This window comes from Myodes glareolus, chromosome 8, assembly GCF_982192425.1.
Source record: "Myodes glareolus chromosome 8, mMyoGla1.1, whole genome shotgun sequence".
Lineage (NCBI taxonomy): Eukaryota > Metazoa > Chordata > Mammalia > Rodentia > Cricetidae > Myodes > Myodes glareolus.
Genome location: NC_142033.1, coordinates 82,573,487 through 82,597,364, shown reverse-complemented (window position 1 = coordinate 82,597,364; position 23,878 = coordinate 82,573,487). Strand labels below are relative to the sequence as shown.

The window sequence follows — 23,878 nt, the reverse complement described above, 5'->3', positions numbered from 1 at the left end:
AGTTGACAGTACTTGCTGCCCTTTCAGAGCATCAAAGTTCAGTTTCCAGACTCACAATGACCTCTTCCTCCAACCCTAAGAGATGCAGTTCCTTCTTTTGGAGTCTGTAAGTCCCTGCACCAACACACATGTGGCTTTCACACACTCACACACATGTGTGTGCCTGCACACACATATACAGACTCATACATACACACACAAACAAGTAAATAAAGATAATAAAAATGAATCTTTTAAAAAGTTTCATACTGGGCTAATCTAGTGAAAAAATATGAACAAGACTTATTCAAACCTCTCTCTATGCTGACCTTCTCCTACCAATGGTAGTAGTTGTTTATCTATATGGGGAGAAAAGAGAGTTTCTTGGCTAGACAGTCATGACAAAAGGCTCTTTTGGACTATTTTTTAACTACACTCAGCACAAAGCAGTCACAATGCTAAAGTGACACTAGCCTGGTCTCTTCAGTGCCAACACAGCTGATCAAGTACTAGGACTAGATGGTCCGTGTAGAAGACATCTAACAAAGGGTGGATGCTGGATTAAGCCTGCTCTCATCAAAGCAATCTTGTCAGTTTTGACACTATTGGAAAGCTGTTGAGAAAGAAGGGGTAACAACACAGTCACTAGAAGGAAATTCAAGTTCTCCACAAGGTTTTCCATTAACCTTTAACCAACGTAAATTTTTATCTCTTAATTAGATCATAATTCACACCCTTCCTGATTAGCGCTAAGGAAATGAGGCTGCCTTGGAAGGGACCCTTTTTCTTCTCCTTCTGATTTTCCCTGAGCATCCCCAGCAGGTACAGTGAGCTTGCATGACCTGATCCTCTCTCACCCCTTTGCCATCTCAGAAGACCAGGCAGGTCCCAGCAAGACAGTTCCTTTCTCAAACGTTACCCTTCTCCTGAAAGCCTGAGTTCAAAGGGAAACCATTAGTTCATGCTTCTCAGGACAACATTCCCAGTTGTAAACCTTCAGAATGGCCTGAGACGGGAAAGCAGACCCGCCAGGCACTGCTGCCTCAGGACTCCTGCCTTTGCAGTGTAGTTCGAAACAAGTGTAGCTCTCGTCTTCACACTGATTCTTCTGCCTTGGGAGATAGAACAGGGTGGTGTTGGAAAGAGTAAGTCCCTCAGATCACCACCAAGGCACAGCTGTGAGGAAAGAGGCCATGGAGCCCTCAGGCTCTGCTCCGCACTCACCCCATCCACTCTAGAAACTGAAGACAGAATCACATGGCCACACCCATGCACCTCCAAAGCACCGGTGCTCCTCAAACGCTGCCACAAAGGAGAGTATGAAAACGGACTTTGTCTCAGGATTCAGGTTTTGGTCTGGGGTGTTCTGCTTTGTTTTGTTGTGAGCTCACTGATAGTCCACAAGGTGTTAATTTCCCGGGGGTGGGGGAAGGAATGTCAGCGAATACCTGCTTCCACTCCTACCATGCAATTCCTATCTTCCCCACATCACCACCCCCATCATTTTGATGGTAACTTTCTAAGGCACTTGTTTGATAAAATTGTTTTCGCTGGATATGGCACGCTGAAACCATTTCACCACCAGAAAATAAGGTTATCTTGATCTTTGACAACAGTTCATCGGTTTGTTTTGATCCTGGGTGTACTAGTTTCCACAGATACTTGAAATTAATGGATGGAGCAGACCAAGGTAAGAAATAAAACAACAGTGGACGACAGGGGAAAAGAGCAATGGTTTATCTGCCACAGAGCCACCTTGCACATTAGCTTGGCAAGGAAGTTAAGAAGCCTTGCGTGGAAGGAATCTGTTTAGCTAGAACTTTCTTGAATTTATGAAGTAGAGATACACCTTCTGTTTGAATAATGCCTGCAGAAAGAACCACCACTACAGGCCAATTGATAACAGAATATCATTTATTCTTTGAGAGTCATGTTCCATCAGTTCTTATACGTAGGACAGCACTATAAGGATTTTGGAGGAAATGTGCGAAAAAGAAGCAAAGCCCCAGAGACATCTTTCTGACCTTGTGGCTATGTGTAGAATTAATAATGTCCTCTGGAATCCCTGCCTTTCTCTCTCCTTTCTCTCTATTTTTAAAGCAAGGCTCACCGGATGTACCTTGTGTTGACTTTTCCTGGGAAGATTCAGGCAGATATCTAGGCAACCCAGGAAAAAATACAGACCAATTAAAATCCCCCCAAGTCTAGTTTAGCAAACTAACGAGAGTATTGGGCCTTCTGATGGAACAGAGGTGAGGGGCGTCTTCCCGGGAGTTTGAGGAGGGTTACTTCATAGCAGCTACACTGCTTTGAAGTTTTACTATATACCAGGTGGAGGACAACTCCAGGGTAGCTGAATCGCTGGGTTGCCTTTCAGGTAACCTGCTACTTCTTAACCTCTCTAACACGTCCCTGGATCACATGCAGCTTGGAGAAAGGAAGGAAAGAGGGAACAATGGTTAAAATGGGGATGTAAACGGAACCCAGACTGCTTCTCCCTCTTTTAAATAGCATTTGTCCTTAGTTTTCTCTTGAAAGCAAAACAAAGACAAGCACTTAGTTCATCTTTGTCAAGTACAGAGCCAACAGAATTTCCACCGCAGAAGTAACCTGCTTCCAGAGGAAACCCCGAAGTGCTCTCTCAGGCCTGGTCTCACTGTGCCATTCTGCCTTCAGGCCTCCTCTCAAAGTCCATTCCTTGCCACAGCCAGCACAACTGAGACCCATTTGCACCAGAGAGAAGTACTCAGCCTTGTTCCTAGTTCTGCATAGCTGGAAAGAGTGCCTACTTCTGGCTTTAGTTCTTTCTTCTCAGGCCATGCTCATTTTACATTCCTGGCCCCTTGCCTCCGGATACGAAACTTTGACCTTCCATCCCACCAACAGACAATGTTTGTCTCCACCCCTAGATGGTTCTCCAGTGAAAACTAAGGCGGGGGGGGGGGGATTTGGGGGGGAGCTTCCTCATGCTTCAACCAGCAGGTCAGTTCTTCGTGAGCTGAACTCACAGACACACGAGTAGAACGCTGTCCCAACGGTGTGCAGCTCTGGTAGAACACAGTGTCTGGGATGCACTTGGAACAAAGCCTCAGCCCACTTCGGAAGAAGTCATCCCCAGATAGCTCAAGTTGAGCACGTCATGAATTGTTGAAGCTTTGGGGCTCTCAAATGTCTTCCCCTAGGCTGAATCCAACAACAGTGCTTCATTTCAGACAAGTGTTAACCATAATCTCAGCTGTGCAACACCTACTGAATGTCAGCTGGTAGACTTCACATCTAGGGTTGTCAGTTAGAGATACATACTGCCTGAGGAAGAAGGCAAAACTACTGCACTGCACTACCTTAAGCAATGCCATTTGCCACAACAGACCATTTGGGCACGAATTGTTAATGGAGAGATACCTTGCTCAGTCTAGATACTGAGGGTAGGGTCTTGGCCCTGCCTCAACTTGATGTGTCAGACTTTGTTGACACATAAGAGGACTTACCATCTCTGAGAAGTGGAATGGGGGGTGAGGTAAGGGCATGGTGGGAGGAACAATAGGAAGGGAGGGAGGGGAAACTGGAACTGGGATGCAAAATGGAAAAGATTGTGTTTAAATAAAGAAAAAGTAAATTTTTGAAAAGAAATAACTTCTGTTAAAGAAAACAGACATATTTTTTTCTTAACTATATATTTTAAGTTCAAAGATGGATGTCATCACTTGATTCTGTGGCAAGCAGATTACTTGTCAGTAATGGACACATAATTCCTAATTTATAAATATAAATTGTAAATGTCTTTGTACTAAAATGTCAAGGAAAAGCATTAGTCCAAACTAAAATAAAATGAGTTGGTTTTATTCAGATGTATGAGATCATGTGTCCAGATGACCAAAAATAGGTGGGGAGGGGATATCTAGAGGAACAAGAAAATCAAGGACATGGGGAAGGGTAGAAAGGGTTGAGAGTGCAAATTTGAGTTAGAATATGCTCAAAGTTATTATGTACTTGTGTGGAAATGGCCTTTTGTAATCAACATTGTTTCTGGAATCTTTAAGATCAGAACCTGGGCCCTTGCAACTCTAACAAGCCAGGTTCTCCTTACCCCTCTCATCTTCAACTGGCCAATTAAATAGACCAGTTTTAGAGGAAACGAAAGAAAGAGATTTATTCAGTGTTTTCAACATAATCACTAAGGAAGAGCACCAAGTAAAGAAATCAGGTGAAACTCAGTCTGCCTGTGGGTCCCTGACATGAGATTTAGGTTGAAAAAGAAGAGGCATGTGTAACTAAGCAGTTCTGGTCAAGGCTGACTCATGCTTGTCTAGGCTCCCGTCTCTGCTCTCTCCTGCAGAGTGTTCTGAGAAGTCAATACTGCCTTTATCTCCTCCTGGGAGACAGGGGACTGCACCGGCTGGCTCAAGTTTCAGTCTTCCTCTTCTCTCAGTATAAAACTCCCGAGAAAATCTTATTTCTTGGGAAACAATCATCCCAATAGTCTGATAGTCAAAAAGAAAAGTCCCAGGTGTCTCTTTAGAATATCGCCATTCCTTATAAGAAAGTTATACCAGCATTGATAAATCAATTTATTAATTAAATACAAAAGAGACAATGTGCTTCAAAAAATCTTCAGTGAGGAATGAACTATCCAGCTTCAAAAAATCTTTAACAGAATGTTGATTCATTTTTAAAAAGTAAGAGGTGACTTCATCATAGAACAACTAGATCAAAGATAGCATTACTAATATTGGGGCAAACCAAGTTCTTATGATAGAACATGTCAGGAGAGACACAAGATCCTGATTTGAAACACACCAGACAAACCCAAACTCAAGAGAACTCTGAAAGTAACTGGTCTTTTGTTTTGTTTTGTCTCATAACATTTATTTATTGTGTGTGTGCATGGATGTGTATATGTGTGATGTGAATGATGTGTGTTTTGTGTGTGTGTGTAATGTGTGTGGTGTGATGTATGTGGTGTGTGTGGTGTGTATGGTTTGTGTGCATGTGATGTATGATTTGTGGTGTGTGTATGTGGTGTGTATGTGGTGTGTGTGTGGTGTGTGTATGTGGTGTGTATGTGATATGTGGTGTGTGGGGGGTGTGTGGTATTTATGTGTGTGGTGTGTGGTATGTGTGATGTTTGTGTTTGTGGTGTGCATGGTGTGGTGTGTATTGTGGTGTGTGTATGTGTGTGTGTGTGTGCCACAGTGAACTGGCAGTGGTCAAAAGAAACCTGCAGAAATTGGTCTTCTTGTATTTTCCCCACTGAGCCATCTCACTAGTCTTGACCTCTCTTCTCTTTTTAATATTAGTGAAAAAATATTTAAAACCCAAGAGTTTTCCAGACCTGGGAATCAAAAAGGACACAACAACAAAGTACAACGCATGGTCCAGGGCTGGATATTGGACCAGAAGTTAAATCATACAAAAGGTATTCTGGAACATCTGAGAAACTAGAAGGTAAGTTTTAATTTCATATGAATACAATGTTGATGCTAAAGTTAATGATTATGTAGCCAGATTATGGGAATATTGAAAAACATCTTTTCTCTCATGAAACACATATAGAAGTACTTAAAGAATATTTATTATATAAGATATGTAATTAATAGTCAAATGATTTAGACTTGAAGGATACATAATAACAGATGATAGACAGTTGATAGACAGTTGATAGACAATGACAGAAAAGGAGGGAGGGAAATTCATAGATACACAGGTGAAGATACACAGATTGACAGATGATGGAGTAGATTAAGAAAATAAATATTGCAAGACATTAACACAGTGAATCCAAATGAGACGGATGATAGGCGCTCCCATTCCACTCTTGAAATGAATCTGCAATCAAACACCAAATGCCCAAAGGGGAACAACGAAAAGTTACATGTTCAAAACATTCAGAATTGGTTCTTTATAAATGTAGTGTTTTCCCTTCTCTGGGTCTCGGTTTCTTCACAGGCGGCATGGGAAACAATTCCAGCCCCTCTCCGGATGCAAGAGAGCATAACAAAACGTGAAAGCACCAATTACAGGACTGCATGCATAAAGACAGACATTTGGTGGACGCTGGCTGGCCATAAAACATGAGCAATTCTCCCCAAATGCAAATCAAGGAAAAGTGAAGTACAAGCAAATCACTCTGTTTCTTACTGAGGCTTGTGAATTCCGCCATGCTGACAGAAGAAGTTCTGTGCTTCTTTGCTTTCCCGTGATGAGTTGTTTTATGTCTTTGTTCAGCGTTACTCTGTGTACAAATGTGTTTTTGTGCCTACCGTGGACTCTTCAAAACATTGAGCATCTGAGCAGTCTCTACATTAAAACAACCAAAAAACTGGGCTTAAGAATAAGACTTGACTCATAGCAGCACCTACAACCCACACATCAATGAGTTCTGGAGAAATGGGTGCCATTGGCCATACTGTTTTAGAACACTGCATAGAAGATGAAGCATGCTTTTTCTAAATATGAAGGAAATGAAGTTCATTATGAGCCAATATAGGCAGAAGGGTAAATGGAAGAGAAAATTACCTCAGAGACTTTCGAATCCAATTCTCTGAGAATAACTTCCATTTGCTGAGTGTCTAATAGATATGAGGAGCTTTTCAGAACCATCCTGCAAGTTATGTCCTTTCGTTCACATCAGAAGTTAACTCAGAGAGGAACATGCTTACTAAAATTGCACTTTCCCCCGAAATGGACATCTCTCAATCTTAGAGCACTTTTCCCACTTACAGATGAAAACCAGTACTGTCTGCTTCATTGTGTGAACTCTCTCGTGCCTCCTACAGCACTAAGTCATGGGTGTGACTCGGCTCCCAGGGAGGATCAGGAGTTGGAAAGAATTATGGATCAGGGTCTTGCAGATGACTTTGTTCTTCTAGCAGGGTCCTTGGGTTTTCCTGGAATTGACGCTGCCCTGTTGTGAAAATAGTTGCAATGGAATCAGTTGGATCCCAGATCACCACCTCATTCTTGCAGACATAGTCTATAGTCCTTCCTTTCCAAACACGAATAGATGGGCACCATTGCCATTCCATCTTCCATCTTGGAACTTCTGAGGCTTCCATCAGGAACAATTCCTCTTAGATCTCCTAAAAGCAGTCTGAGAAACCTCTCTTGAGGGCTGGGAAACTAGAAACTTGGGCCCATGGGAATCTTATTTCAAGAACCCAGCAGTGACTCACTGACGTTCCCTGTCCACTAGGTGGCAGCACTAATGCTAGGGAACACTCAGCTACCACTCCAGGTTTCTTGCAAGAGACAAAAAAATGGTAACTTCCCATCTTACATACATTAATCTTAGCACACCCCTCCTCAACTGCCACCTGTTTTTCAGCATGGCCTCACTGTAAAGTCCTGGCTATTCTTAAGTTTGTAATCCTCCTGTCTCAGCTTCCCACGTGCTGAGACTGCAGACGTGCACCACCCTGCCAATCTACTTCTTCATATGTTAATTCATAATCCATTATTAAAGCAAAAAGTTTTTCAAAAACGTTTGGGAGGTGAATCCCTTAGTCCGTTCACAGAGGTCGTGTATTCGACTGCGGCTTCCCAGAGCCTGATTGGATGTTGGTGTGATTGACATTCACAACAGGTAGAAGTGATTTGCTTTTATGAGATAATTCAGGATACTGACCTTGCACTTGGGAGCTGGAGACAGGTAGGCTTCTGGGCCCATTTTCTTTTCTAGCCCTGCACAGTCCCTGTTTCTCTTGTAAAGTAGTAGCTCTATCCAAGTCAAACTGTCTCTAAATTTGTTTTTATATTAAATGAAACAAACGGTTAATTATGTATTAGTCGTTCAGGGCCTATTGTCCCCAGCCTGAATACATATGTTTCTTGTTTCTGCCTTCCCAGGGAAGCTGCCAGTCTCTTTGTGAGAGGCCTTGGTTTACCTCCATCCTATAACACCCAGTAGGAAAACCTCATCACTCTTTCGGCTCTGCTTGTGGAAATGCCCTATGGCATCACAGATCTTCTTTCTAACAGTGGTTTCCCTTTCCATAACAAAGCCTGGACAGTCTAGAAAAGGCAGCTTATGTTCCAGACACTGATCCTGACGAATTATCATGAGCAGAAGAAAGCAGACCCACACAATAACTGGTTTAGTGTGATTCTCAAGTCTGAATGAGTGCACAAGTGCATCTCAGAAATATCCATCTTGTTGCTGAATGGGAATGGGGGAAGGAGGGCCGTTATTACACAGAGACAGAGCCAATAGTTAAGGGCTCCACAGATATCTCTGAAAATGAGACACAGAGCCCACTGCCTGCACATTTCATTTGATTCCAAGTCTCCCATTGTCCTTCCAAAACAGGCGAAGTAATTTTGTGAAGCTACTAGGAAACATTGGCTCTAAGATGCTGTTTCCAACTCCCGACCAATGACAGAAAACCAGTCTTTTAATACAATACCTTTGCCAACAACCTGAGGCACAAAGAAGTAAATATTTGGCATTGTTTAAACAGCATTGGTATATTTTCCAGTCAATGGAGAAAACATGGCCGGGATTGACTATCGATGGATGTCAACTAAATAGTTAGTTTTGTTTATGGAGTTCTTGCCCCTGCCTGTGGGCATCCCCAGCAATTTAAACTTGTTTCTGTATTTTGAACTGAAGGGAGCAAGCTAGTGGGTAGAACCTCAATTGGGTGAAATTGTGAGAAGAGACCAGTATGGGCCCCACATGACAGGTGCTCTTTGCTTGCTTGTGAAGAGTAGGGTAAAGAAAGCACGTCAGACTTATAAGGGGTGAGGCTGTTTTCCAGAGGAACAACCCCTCTTTACCCCATCCCCCTTCCCTCTTTCCCTCCTTTTTCCTCCCCTCCTTACCCCCTTCCCTCCTTTCCTCCTTCAAGGAGCTAATATTTCTAAGTGCTCGAGCTCAAGAAGGTGGGTCCTACATGGAAAAGCTCAGAAATAGAAAGTCAACTGTGAGGGTGATGAAGAGGGGTGTTTTATATGTCATTTCTTTTACCTTTTGAAAAAAATTGTAGATGATTGCTATTTTGTTGTTACTGTTTTTATTTGTATGTGCGTTCATGTGTATGCTATCTGTGTACGTGTATGTATGTATATGTATGCATGTGTGTGAGTCTGGTCGCCCATGTATAATGTCTGTGCATTTGTGTGCATGCACTGCATGTGTGTGTGTGTGTGTGTGTGTGTGTGTGTACACACACATATATATCTGGTCACCAATGTGCCATGATATATGTGTTGAGGTCAGAAGATTTCTAATTTCTCTTCTCCTTGAGACTGGGTATCTTGCTATTTGCAGCTGCATATATCAGTCTTTCTGGCCCATGAGCTTCTACGGTTTCTCTAGCTACTGCCTCCTATTTCACAATAGGAGTACAGGATTATATATATGAGAGATCTAGGTATTTGGAACTGGATTCTCATGCTTGTAGAACAAACACTTTGCCCACTGAGCCATTTTTCCAGTCAAGAAGTGTTTTCTTTGTTTCATTTTGCTTCTCCTTAATTGTCAAAAAGTATTTTCCAAAGAACATGGAGTGATTTTAAACATCTAGTAGTTAACATAATTAGTCCTGTTTCACTAGGAGGAAAGGCAAAATGAACAAAGTCTGGTTCATAATTTTCTTTAAAGGTGATAAATTCTGTGCAAAATAAAACTGTGCCACAAAAGAATATGTTCTTCCCCTTCATAATAGCCAGCATCCATAATAGTCAGCAATCACACCACCCCTTTCTCCTGAAATTCAAATCTTAAATGGTCTCTTCCTGCCAATAGATGGTGGCAGAAGTTGACCAGTTGGCAATCATAGGTTACAAAAGACACTGTCGCTTTCCGTACCTCACTTTCCTGGACACTCTCTGGAAACATGGGGAATTCACACTGTAAGTATCCTTAAGGGAAGACCTAGCATTTAAAACACCTTTTCCCATACCAATAGCCACATACATAAACTTGGTGGATGGTTGTCCACCACAGCCAGCTTTTACTATGGCGTCCTGAGCGAACCTAAGCAAGATCCTCCCAAATGATGCTGCTCTGGGATGCTGATCCTCAAAAGCTGGGTGAAACACATGTTTGCTGCTCTCTGCCTTATATTGTGGTGATTTGTTGCCAGGTGATAGAGAACCCACACACCTGACAAGAGCACAGTGACTTGACCAAAGCAAATCATCACAGTATTGTGAAAGGTTAGGAGACATGCAGAAGGCAGTCAGAATAAATTTGAAAATCACCATCCAACAGCACAGAAAGGGACATCTACAATGCATCCCTGTCTTAGTTTGTTCTGCCTGTCATAACGAGTACCACAGGCTGTGTGACGTAAGCAACAAAAACGTATGTCTGGAATGGAAAGATGGAGATCGCAGTTTCGACAGACTTAGCCTCTTCTCAAGTCTATAATGGGAAAAATCTGCCCTGAGATAACTCCTCTTTGACTTGCAGAGGCAGTCTCCTCTGTCCCTCGCTGCATTTCACCTGCACATGTCTATGTTCATATCTCCATCTATGAGAACATGAGCCTTATTGGATGAAGGTCCCTCTTTGACCTAATTTCACTTTGTCTCCTCTGTAAAGACCCAATCTGAACATTAGGCCACATTTACAGTTGCTGGGGAAAGGGTAAGACATCACAATATACATTAAAGATGGCCTCAACTCAGCACATAGTAACTCCTTATTCTATATCCTGCAGTGCCTCAATGCTAGGTGACAAGCAGAGAGCAAGAGCAAGCAATTTGCTTCCGAAAGAGGTCCTGTTCCCGAGATCAGATGCCACAGTTCAAATTCTCTGTGCGTAAGAAGAGCCTGACTTGTTCTTTACATACTTTGCTTACTAAGATGAAAAAACAACAAGGATAAAAACAGCAGGAAGACAGTCTTTCCATCTGCCACTGTTAGACACATAGGGGTGACATTCAAAAGTGAAGTCAGTGCCAGTGAGTGATCAGTATGTATATAAGACGATTCCCTCTTGTAGGTTAGAATGAAAATTCTTAGATCATTACTGTTCCTCTGAATGTCTGTCCTGAGGTTACTCTATAACAGCCAAAGATTATAGAACAAATATGTTTCTGTAACTGTTGCAAATATTCAGAATCAGAAGAAATATATACTTTCTAGAAAGATTAAATTTTGAAGTAGATGATTTTATTTTTTTTTAGTATTCAAAATTCACCAATGAATGGTCATAAAAGACATAAGGCTTTCTGTCCCTAATATGTAAAGCATATGAAAATCTTATAATGATTGTCAGGATGCTATTGCTCTGTAACTTTCAGGATGCCTTGAGGAAGTATCCATTACTATGCAATAATAACCCTCATCCAACCATAATGATGAGAGAAAGACTACCCCCCCCTTCACTTTGCTGCAGGCTTCAACTGAAAGGATTGGACCCCAAGATTTATTTGAGATTTACCAAGAATTTACTAGAACACTAACATAAATATCAGAGAAGGTAATATAGACCTATGACACAGAGCAGGTTTTAAAATAGTGTACAAATTAAACCCATATAGATATATGTCAGATACCAGATACTTATAAGAAGAGTGACTTAACGCCTCAATGAAAAGGTATGTTATTCTGACTGGGTTTCCAAAAGCTGAATGAGAACTTGGAACAAGATGAAGTATTAAGTACCTTCCATGGAGGCATATTAAGTGGTCCACAATAGTCCAGAATGGACTATAACAATGGTTTATCTATTGGGGGGTAAGTCTCACAGTAAGGTTCTCTGTGGGCGCTGGAAGCTAAGAACCAAATTCAGCAGAAAAGGGGCCCATGCATGCTGTTCATCTGCCCTTATAGTACCTCAGAGCATGCCAAAAATGGGCCGGTATTTAAAAGGCTATTGGCTGGAGGAGATCCCACAACACTTCCAGTTATGGTACCTAGTAGATGCAGGAACCCTTGTCCAACACTTTTCAGACACACCTTGCCTTCTCCCTTTGTAGTATTCACATTAACCTGTCATGCACTCGGCAAATGCTAAGAACTAGAAATAAAGACAAGAGAGCATTAACATTCAAAGACAGCAGATATCATAGAGGGTATCATAGGGCTCATTCATAAATGAAATAAATACTATTAGACACAATTATTATCCTAGCTGTTGGGCTATGTAGGAAGACAAAATAAGTTGCTGAACAGACTGAATAATATGAAGTGACCTGATGTTCCAGGTTTCAGAAGAGCAGAGCATGAGCTCTGAGCGAGGCCCTCATTCCTTCGACACATCTAATGTTGACTGTCTCCTTGCTAGTTTGGAAATTCAGCATCTCCCAATGGCCTACATGATAAAGACTTGGTCCAAAGTGCTATTGGGACCTCTCAGAAAAACCCTGTGGGAGGTCCTAGTCCTGGGAACACTCCTTGCATGGGGTTGTGAGCCCCGGCCTCATTCTTCTTCCCTTTGCTCATTATTTCAGTGGTTTTGGTTCACCATGTATTCCTGCAATGATGTGCTCTCACCACTGACACAAACTATATAAATTATTGACCAGAAACTCCAAAACTGTAAGCCAATGAGCCTTGTCTCCTTGTGTATCACTCATCTCCCGTGTTTACTATGATAATAGTACACTGATTAACACTCATATCTCAAAAATTGCCAAATGCCAACACTACAGAGAGGCCCTGTAAGAAAGGCTCTGTTTCTGCCTTGTAGAACCTAGATTCTAATTAAGAAAATAGGCAATTAAACAAGCAATTAAAAACAAAGTATTAGGCATGATAACATCTAATGTTCTTGTAGAAAGTCATGATTGTGAAATTAAATTATGTGATAAATTATGACAGAATAGGCACTCAAAAAACTTGCATTTTAATAGACTAAACGGCTTCACTTATATGTAGATAGAATTCATAAACAGAAGAACATTGTAATAATCTCAGAAGAAAAAAAGTTTTGAAGGATCATATAACCTTGAATTGGGCATAAGATCTTTGTTCTCCATCTCTGAGGACCTTTATTTCATTTGTCCAGCCCACACCACTTTTTCTTCTCCTAATTTTGCCATCTAAGAGAGCTCATTAAGAGATTTACCTGATCAGACTAAATGTTTCTTTCCTTAATCCATCTCATTACCCTCCCAACACCCTTGTACTGGCCTAAACATTTGAATTTCATAGCAGCATTAATGCAAATATAATCTCATCAAGGTCTAAAGATTCCTAGGAGAGCTAGGCTTGAATTACTTCATTTGAATGCATGAGATAGCAGTATTCCCTTGGATAGCTTCCCTGTTTACAATGTTTCCCTTAGTTGGAGGTGAGATCATCAGTATAAAAACCAGTGAATGCATTTCAGATCCACTAAGCTTCAGAATAAACCAGATCTATTTATTCAACTCAAGACAGGCCCAGTAAACTGCCTCTACGGAGTGGGGGAGATGGTGAACAGTGACCTGCACACAGTTTTAAACCTTCCAATAAAATCAATTCTCAGGCCCAAATGAAGGAGAACCGTGAGAAAGAGCACAAATGATGGGTGAGATTTCCACCAAAAGCACGGCACTAGTTGAAGAGAGGAACAGGAGCAGCTGAGACAGAGCGTGAATCCTCTCTACTCGGGTGTTAGCAGCTAAGGGGACTGGAAAAGGGAAGTTAACACATCTTTGCCTTCATTCTCCATCTGAAAACGGAACTAGCAATCCTCATCTCCGAGATACGGGGAAGGCTCAAAAAGAAGTTGAGTAGATAAATGATTTACCCATAAATTGAAAAATAAAATGAAAAGAACCAGTGCATTACAGGAAATAAATAAATTCTTAGAACCATCCACATACTACTAATAGGTTCAAAATTCAGCCTGGTGGAAAATTTTATAAAAATATGGATTAATTCCCAAGAAGTAACAGGCAAAACAACGGAATAATTAATAAAGAAATTAAGTTGAAATAATATTCTAAGGTCTGCTCATATCAGCCTAAACATTCATCTAAACACACACAAGAAATTAAGGAAGGGCTTCTTCCTTATACAAAATGGAGTAAGAAATTTGAAAAATGATGACAAAGGCCTGCATTTGTTTAGCACAGGGAGCCTGATACCTAAACTGGGAGAGAATATTACAAGAAATCTCACGAAATAAAAATGCCTAGGCTCCCCTTTCCACAGTGTATGGAGACTGAAGTGGCACTTCCCTGAAGAACACAGAGACTTCCACATCAAAAATCAATTTCTATAATGTTCTATATTTGCAGATCAAAGAAGGAAATAATCTATTTTGAATAACACAAAAAATGGTAAAAGCAAATGTTATTTGTGATTAAAACTGCTCTTAGCTAGCTGGGAGTAAACATGGCTTTCACAGGCTGCTAAGCCGCAGCACACCAGACTCTGAACGAACACTACAACTAATGGAGGAACACAGGAATTAAATTCAGAAACGAAACCAGTGAAGAGTACAAATTCCCACCGGTCCTGTTCAACACTGCACCAGGGATTCAACCGTTAGGGAATTTTTACCCTTAAAATGTAAGAAGGAAAAGGAGCTAGGGATCCGGCTTCATTGGTACCGCGCTTGCTTAGCACACAAAGCTCACAGTCATTTCATCTCTAGTGCCCTCTGTATCTAGTGCGTGTTGTGGTACATGCCTGTCATCTCAGCACTTCAGAAGCAGAGGCAGGAGGCTCAAATGTTCATCCCTACATAGCAAGTTTGAGGCCAGCCTAAGTTACATGAGACCCTATCTCAAATAAATAAGAAGGGAAATAGGTTTAAAAAAATCAAACTGAGCTGGAAATCAAGATAGCTATGTGACTAAAATGTTTTCTGAGCAAGTGAGAAGGCCTGAAAACTGACTCCCCAGAACTCACATAAATGCCAGGTGGATGTGACATTGCCCCCCTCCCCAAATTACAGCCTCAGAAAACGTAGACCAATTGCTCAAACCTAGACATTGGGCAGAGCTATAGGTTTGATTGACAGACCATGCTTTAGTAAATAAGATGGAAAGCAATCAAAGAAAATTCCAAATATCTGCCTTTAGCTTACATACACACACACATACACACACACACACACACACACATGCACACACACACATACACACGCCTATGCTCATAAGAATACATATACACACACACGCATGCCACACATACATATGAGAGAAGACAAAGAACTCACTTTTATAAAAAGTATACATATGCAAATAATATAACATCTTCTAGACAGTCAACAATTAATCTATTAAAGTCTATTTTAGCTTTTCTAAAAATTAAAGGATGCTTAGATATCAGATCAGCGTACAAGACTCAGTAATATTTCTATATACAGAAAACTTTAAAACAAAAGTCAAATTATAAAATGCAATTCTTTTTATAATAGCAATCAGAAATCCAAGGCATTTGGAATACTTCTATATGCTTAGAATTTTAATTTTAAAATTGCAAATAATTTCTGACTGAAACCTGAAATGTGTAACTGTGTTAAATGTGGATACATCCTTGCAAGTGCTAGTGAAATTGCAGAGGTATGCATACATAAACATAGATGCAGACACCCGCAGAGATGGATAAAGAGCTAGATAAGGATGAAAGAAATATATATAAAGAGATACAATTCATGAAAACATTAAATACAACGACGACATAATTATTTTCCCTCAATGTATCTCTAAATTAATTGAAACTGTGATCAACATCCAATGAGGCAATTTTTGGAACTTGGCCAGCCGAAATACATAATGAGTAAAAAGCCAGGAGTAGGCAAGGCAGTTCTGAAGAAAGTTCACAAAGAGATGAAACTTTTCTTACCAGATATGATCTTTTCTGACTTAGGCTGTTATAATGAAATACCCCAGACTGGGTCATTCATAAACAACAGGCATCCATATTTTACCGTTAAGAGGCAGTGAAGTCCATGATCAAGGCATTGCCAGATCTGGTGCCTGGTAGGGTCTCTGTGCAGGGAAGACGACACCTGCTGTTGCATCTTCACTTGGCCAAGATGGAAAGGCAGAGTTCAGGCCTCTCCTCTTCTCTGAGGACCACTGTGGTGGCCTAGTCAGCTTCTAAAGGTCTTGCCTCATCATGCAATTTATTGAGAAATTCTTTTGAAACATGAACTTTGTTTTTGGGTTATTTTTTGGCATATATTTTATTTTATTTTTTTCCAAATTTATTTATTTGTTTATAAAAATTTCCACTTTCTCCCCTCCCCCCCATGCCCTCCCATTCCCCTCACTCCCTCTCCTTCCCCCCATTCCCTCTCCTCCTCCCTCTCCAGTCCTAAGAGCAGTCAGGGTTTCCTGCCCTGTGGGAAGTTCAAGTTCCTCCCCTCTCCCTCCAGGTCTAGGAAGGTGAGCATCCAACCAGAGTAGGATTCCAAAAAGCCAGTACATGCAGACAAAACAAGACCCAGTACCATTGTCAATGACTTCTCAGTCAGACCCCATGTCAGCCACATTCAGAGACTCCAGTTTGATCACATGCTCATTCAGTCCCAGTCCAGCTGACCTTGGTGTCCAAAGCATAATAGCTATTTCCCTCAAAACATTAAAAATATAGTTAAATATTAAAAATAAATTATCACAAAGCAATAAGAGTAGGCCGACATGTTGAGAAACAATGTTAGGGACATTTCATTATTTGAGTAGAAAAAAAAATTGTAGTAATGTACAGTGTACAGTGTTTTAAAAGACTTCAGAAAGAAGATAGTCTTACACATTAAAAATAAAGATGATAAACTGGTGTAGGAGGTCCCTCTGTATTTGTGTTGCTTTCATTGGTTGAATAAAGAAACTACTTTGGCCTTTTGATGGGGCAGAAAATTAGGTAGGTAGAGTAGACAGAACAGGATGCTTAGAAGAAGGGCAATGTGGCAGAAGCCATGAATCTCCCGCCTGAATCGGACATAGGTTAGAATATTTCCTGGTAAGCCACGACCTCGTGGTGATACACAGATTGATAGATCAGGATGTGAGAGTTGGCCAAGAAGAGGCTAGATATAATGGGCCAGGCAGTAATTTAATTAATACAATTTCTGTGTGATTATTTTGAGTATAAGCTAGCCAGGTGGCAGGCCACAGCCAGCTGTTCCACTACAAACAATCAGGAGATGAAGGAATAACCACAAAGAAACAGAATTTTTTTCTTTTTTGATTCAAGGTGGTTTTATTGGCACAGCAGAGTGGCAGTGTGAATAATTCTCCTGCAATATATGTAAATGTGTATTCATATGCATGTGTGTGGGTACACACATATACAATTGCACATAATATATGTATCTATACATATGCACATAGTGCATGTGTGTATGTGTATATGGCTTTTTGAATGTTATAGCACAAGTGTGGAGATCAGAGGACATCTTGTGGGAGTTGCTTCTCTCTTTCTAGCATGTGGTTTCTGGAGATTGAGGTCAGATCATTGAGCCTGGCAAAAAACACACTTTCCACTAAGCCATCTTGATGACTTGGTTTTCAGAATTTTGAGGTAGATGTTCTCATGCATAGTTCTGTTGGCATTTATCCTACCTAGTATTCTTGCATTTCCTTGGCTCTGTTGTTTTGGAGTCTGTTGTTAACCTTGAAAGCAAAATGGCCACTATTGCTCTAGATGGCTCTCTTGGTTTTCTGGGTTTTTTGGGGGGTTTGTTTTGGTTTGGTTTTTTTGAGGGGGTACATTTACACAATGGAGTACTATACAGCAGAAAAAATAACAGCATCTTGACTTTTGCAGGCAAATGAATGGAGCTAGAAAACACCATTTTTGAGTGAAGTAACCCAGACCCAGAAAGACAATTATCACATGTATTCACTCATAAGTGGTTTTTAAACATAAAGTAAAGAAAACCAGCCCACAAATCACAATCCCTGAAAAGCAACAGATAGATAGAAGACTCTCCTACATCAGCTCCAGACTGGTAAGACAGCTCAGTAGGCAAAGGCATGTGCTGTAAGCATGAGCGCTCCCAATGGAACACACAATGGAAGGAGAGAACTGACCTCTTCAAGTTGTCCCTGACCCCAACATGTGCACCCACCACCATGGCTTGCAGACACAATCAATCTCATAAAGAAGTAAACAATTAAAGAGTACTTAAAAATAAAATATCTGTGAAGAAAAAGGAAAGAGGAAAAATAAACAATGTCTTTAAAAATAGAACATGTAAATAGTTTTCAGAAAATATAACCAGTAAATAAAAGACTCATGAATGAAGTTCTCCAAAAAAATCAAATTTTAAAAATATGAAGTAATTTTAACATATAATCGACAAAAGAAGAAAAATAACTGGCTATTTAACCTTAAAAATGTTCAAACTCAGAGAAAACAAACTTTAAAAATAAGTACATTTATCTTAATGGCTTTAACAAAATTCTGAAAATCTGGTCACATGTTAGAGATAATATGTAGAAAGCATGCTTGAAAGAGAGTAAATTATTGCCATCATTTCGATTACTCTGCTGAAAAATTACTTCAGCAAAAGCGAACATAGCTTTTATATTATACATCCACTGCCGGCTCTTATTCTAAAATAGTGTTTGGTACATGTACAAATTAATATCAAGAGTAACAGTAATTAAGTTAAAAATGAGAGGCGGGGACAGAGAAACCAAGGCAGAGAACAAGAAATAGAAATACTCTTCAACAGGAAAGAGGTAAGTAAAATTTTAGTCTAGGCATAGAATAATTTTAAGTAGAGATGGGTATATACACTATCCTATTAATGTAGCAAAAAGGCAAAATCATGTATGTTGTTTACAGTCACCTACAAAGCCACACAACTCATATGTGCAGGACAGTTCCGTTCCTGACTCTTTGGGTCACTGAGTTCACTGAATGGAATCATTTCTTTGATCTGGCATCACTGCTTTATCTTGGGTAAATAGGTTTTAATTCATGTATCCTCATAGAAACTCTCACAAGATTATTTTCTTTTTTTTATTAATTCATAAATATTTCCACTTCCGCCCCTCCTCCCACTACCCTCCCACTCCCCCCACTCCCTCTCCTCCTCCCTCTCCAGTCCTAAGAACAGTCAGGGTTTCCTGCCCTGTGGGAAATTCAAGTTCCTCCCCCCTCTCTCCAGGTCTAGGAAGCTGAGCATCCAAACAGACTAGGAACCCAAAAAGCCAGTACATGATGAGGAAGTTAGTCCCAGTGCCATTATCAATGGCTTCTCAGACAGTCTCCGTGTCAGCCACATTCAGAGGATCTGGTTTGATCTCATACTTGTTCAGTCCCAGTTCAGCTGGCCTTGGTGAGGTCTCATTAAGAGACTTGATTCTAGATGGGTTCCCAGGTCCAAGGAGAGATCCCCAGATTGTTCCCTGGACAGCAGAGGAGAGGGGGCCTGAATTGGCTGGTCTTGGCCCATAACCATACTGGCGAATATTTTGCATATCACCATAGAACCTTCATCTGGCGATGGATGGAGATGGAGACAGAGACCCATATTGGAACACTGGACTTAACTCCCTAGGTCCAAATGAGAAGCAGAAGGAGGGAGAATGTGAGCAAGGAAGATTATTTTCTTATGTGCATTATCTAGTATAACAGATATAAATGATTTAACCATTGATGGTGACACTCAAGAGGCAGAAAAGGAGTTTAGGTAGAATTCACAATGAACCGCCCAAATCAGCAAACCCACATGAAATTGGCATTCTTGTCATAGCGTTCATGAATTACATGCTGTGATGGAAACATTTGTAAGATTAAAAGATATGTTGTTCTTTCTCTCCACTTCCATAGGGTCCAATTATTTCTTTTCTGTGTTAGTTTTATTATTTTTCTCTTCCAATCATTCCATTTTCCCATCTCACTTTTCACATATTCCTTGGTTTCTTGAAGACCCTTTAGGCATCCTCTCTTCTCCCTCCTCCTCCTCCTCTTTCTCTGCTCTCTTGTGAACATACTGGTTTCTCTTACCCACTTCCTCCTACCTCCAGTGTTGTACATCTTCTCCTTCTTACCTGACTGATAATATAGGGATGAAAATGGGAAACTGAAAAGAACAAGAGACTCTAAAGCCAAATAATTTACCAGAATATAGGCGTACTTATGGAGACCTTCAATATACATACTATTAGCTATTTAACTACAGAGGCTAGAGACCTAATAAAGGACTGTCTGGGAGGAGAGGATCGCTCAAAGAAAGGTAAATAGATATATGTGGCAGTTGTGTAGATTGGTCTGTTTGTGAAACTCCTAATTATGGGTGCCAGGGTTGTCCCTAATGCTTTACCCAGCTCTTTGGGAACCTATTCATCATACTGCATTGTGTTGCCCAGCCTAAATACAAGAGGAGGTGGTTAGTCTTGTACAACTTGATACGCCATGATTTGTTGTTACCTATGGGTTGCCTGCTTCTTCCTGAACAGAAACAGAGAAATGGATTGAGGGGGTAAAGGGGAGATGGGGGGATGGGAGGATAGAGGGAGGGAAAACGTCAGTCAGGATGTAAAATAAATAAACTAATTGAATTTTTTTTAAAAAAAAAGAATATGGTGATGTCATGTGGAACCTTCATCTGGTGATGGATGGAGATAGAGACAGAGACCCACGCTGGAGCACTGGACTGAGCTCCCAATGTCCCAATGAGACCCAAGGGAGAACATGAGCAAAGAAGTCAGGACTACGAGGGGTGCATAGACGGTGGGGCTGATCTAATGGGAGTTGGAATGGGACTGATGGAGAATGTGATCAAACTGGACTCTCTGAATGTGGCTGATGGTAGAAGCTGACTGAGAAGTCAAGGACAATGGCGCTGGGCTTTGATTCTACTGCATGGACGGGCTTTGTAGGAGCCTTGTCTGTTTGGATGCTCACCTTCCTGAACCTGGGGGGAGCAGGGAGGACCTTGGACTTCCCATATGGTAGGGAACCCTAACTGTTCTTTGGCCTGGAGAAGAAGGGGGGAGGGAAGTGGGGGGAGGGGAAGGGAGGGAAGTGGGAGGAGGGGAGGAGGTGAAAACTTTTAATAAAAAAAGAATATGTTGTTATTGAGAGACAGGGAGAGAGGAATGGAAGGATTACATGGGGAGGTGATGGAAGATAGGTGTAAGGGAGGGTATAGAAGGAGAGAAACTAACACTAAGGGTCATCTGAGAGGATATAAGACAACCAAATATTGTAGAATATATACATATATGAAAGAAATCTAAAGGAAGTCAGCAGTAATAGGGGAGGGAATGCCCCAACTAAATACCTTAAATCACCAAGTAAAACCTCTAGTGCCAGAAACGGGTTAAATTGTGTGTAGTCATTGATCAAAAAGTCATGTGACCCACTGCACATGTCTACCCCCATTACAGTTTATCCCCAAGGCAATGTATTGGTTGCCCACCGCAAACTAATAGGAAGGCCCTATTGCTAAAGTCAGAATCTCATTACACACAGAGAAGGTGAGCTGACACCGAACTAGATGTTTCACTTCTACTGACAAACATTCATGGTACTGAAAGGGAGATACTCTTCACACTGTCAGAGGAGAAAGGTAATCATCAACCCAACTACAAACGCTGCAACCTACAACCTGACTGCAAGACAAGCTGAGCAGTAGTGGTACAACCATTGTGAGAGAAACCAACCACTCTGCGATTGAATTCACAGCCCTCTCCATGAGCTGGAACTCATTCCTGACAGTACAAGAATGTCCAGAATCCTGGTACTGGATAAGCCATGGGCCTAGGGGAAAACCAAATACTACTGTTCTGAAGCTAAAGAAACATAGCAAAAAAAAAATGATTCCTGACAACATTGTGCTATACTCATAGACCAAATCTTTGCTCAACCATCACCAGAGAAGCTAATTCTTGAAGTAGATGGGAACTAAAAGAAAAACCCACAACTAGACAATGTGAGGTGCGTGAGTGACTTTGGAGCATTCAGTCCTCAAACCTCTCCCCGACAAGTCTCAGGAGGCTTTGGAGATGAAAGAGCAGACAGATTGTAGGGGCCAAATGAGGATGGATGACTCCAAGGAACAGTGTCTTCAAGGATTGATACACATACAAATTCACAAAGACTGTGGCAACATGCCCAGGTCCAAGCCATGTGGGATTCCAGCACTCAGAAGGGGAAGAGGACACTGGCTCCTACTCCTAATCAAGAAGCTATCTGCAACGGATTACCACAGGCAAAGGAAAATTTAGTTTTCTCCAGTAGAGCCTCATTAAGTACATTAACCACAGTTAAGGCAGGTCCAATGCTCAGGCCAACACAAAATAAACTCAGCGTTATTTTTGCTTTAAAAAATATGATGGATCAATATATGTTTTTCTTTGGGTTCACCTTTTTATTTAGCTTCTCTAGGATCACAAACTATAGGCTCAATGTCTTTTGTTTATGGCTAGAATCCGCTTATGAGTGAGTACATACCATATTCCTCTTTTTGAGTTTGGGTTATCTCACTCAGTGAAGTGTTTTCTATTTCCATTCATTTGCATATTGGAAGTTGACAAGATCGTCGGGCAAAAGTTGGAAGCAGGAGGGTGGGGATGGATTGGGGGGAAGGGGAGATGGAGAGAGAGAAGGGAGAAGGGGAGGATTGGGGAGAGCTTGGGGGAATGGGATTATTGAGACAGAGGAAGAATGGATATGGGAGCAGGGAAGAAGTTATCCTAACCAAGGGAACCATTTTTGGGTTGGCTAGAGTCTTGGCTCTAGAGGGGTTCCCAGGTGTCCAAGGGTATTTTTCCACCTAGTTCCATGGGCAGCAGAGGAGAGGGTGCCTGAAATGGCCTTATCCTATAGCCACACTGATGAATATCTTGCATATCTCCATAGAACCTTCATCCGGTGATGGATGGAGATAGAGACAGAGACCCACATTGGAGCACTGGACTGAGTTACCAAGGTCCAAATGAGGAGCAGAAGGAGGGAGAACATGAGCAAGGAAGTCAGGACTGCAAGGGGTGCGTCCACCTACTGAGACAATAGGACTAATCTAATGAGAGCTCACTGAGGCCAGCTGGACTGGGAGTGATGGAGCATGTGATCAAACTGGACTCTTTGAATGTGGCTGACAATGAGGGCTAACTGAGAAGACAAGGACAATGGCACTGAGTTTTGATTCTACTGCATGGACTGACTTTGTGGGAGCCTAGTCTGTTTGGATGCTCACCTTCCTAGACCTGGAGAGAAGGGGGAGAACCTTGGACTTCCCACTGGGCAGGAAACCCTGACTGCTCTTAGGACTGGAGTGGAAGAGGGAGTGGAGGGAGGGGGAGGGTATTGGGAGGAGGGGAGGAAGTGGAAATTTTTATAAATAAATAAAAATTTAAAAATATGATGAAAAATATTCACCGTAATTTGACAGAAATTTCCTATTCACCAAAACCTAGATAAGAGACTGGAGCCCTCACAATAACATTTTAAAAGTTAAACACTTTAATTAAACAATGGGGATAGCTAGAGCCTGCCATTCTTGCTGTCCGGTTTACAGCAGCCTTGAGAAACCATGGAGAAAATACGTAGTTAGAACCCCTACCAGAAACCATAGCCTTCGAACAACTAAGTGATCCTTTCTGGCTGTCTCTGAGCCTGGGTTTCAACCGCCCACCCCTGGGTAACAGGTGGTGATCTTGAGCCCCTTAGTGGTTCTGAGCAGCAAATTGAAACCGCCACATAAGCATCAAGGCCAATGTCAGGGATATTTTTCAATGTGCATTGACCTTCGAGGCAATTTTTAATAACAGAGATTTTTATCAAACTCTTTTTCCATGATGACTCATTCTAAACCAGAGGAAAGTAAATGAACAAGGAAGGCAAAAAGTTGTTATGGCTTCACTCTGAATTTGCTTTAGAAAAATAAGACTGAACAGCACAATTACAAATTATGGGCCCCACCCAGTCTTGGGGATGTACAGTAAGCCAGTGAAAAGTCAAGGCATGTCCATTATAAAGGGAAGTGTGTGCCTGTTAGAAAATACAAGAGCCACTCAACATTCTTTGGACAGCATTTGGGACTCTGGA

The 23,878-nt window shown here is 41.3% G+C and overlaps 1 non-coding gene across 1 annotated transcript; it reads right to left on the bottom strand.

The window, feature by feature from the left end:
• Positions 1–23,434: 23,434 nt before the first annotated feature.
• Positions 23,435–23,571, bottom strand: LOC125401310 (small nucleolar RNA ACA64). The gene has a single exon (XR_007232316.1). It is a non-coding gene; the product is annotated as a small nucleolar RNA ACA64 (small nucleolar RNA).
• Between the last annotated feature and the right edge of the window lie 307 nt (positions 23,572–23,878).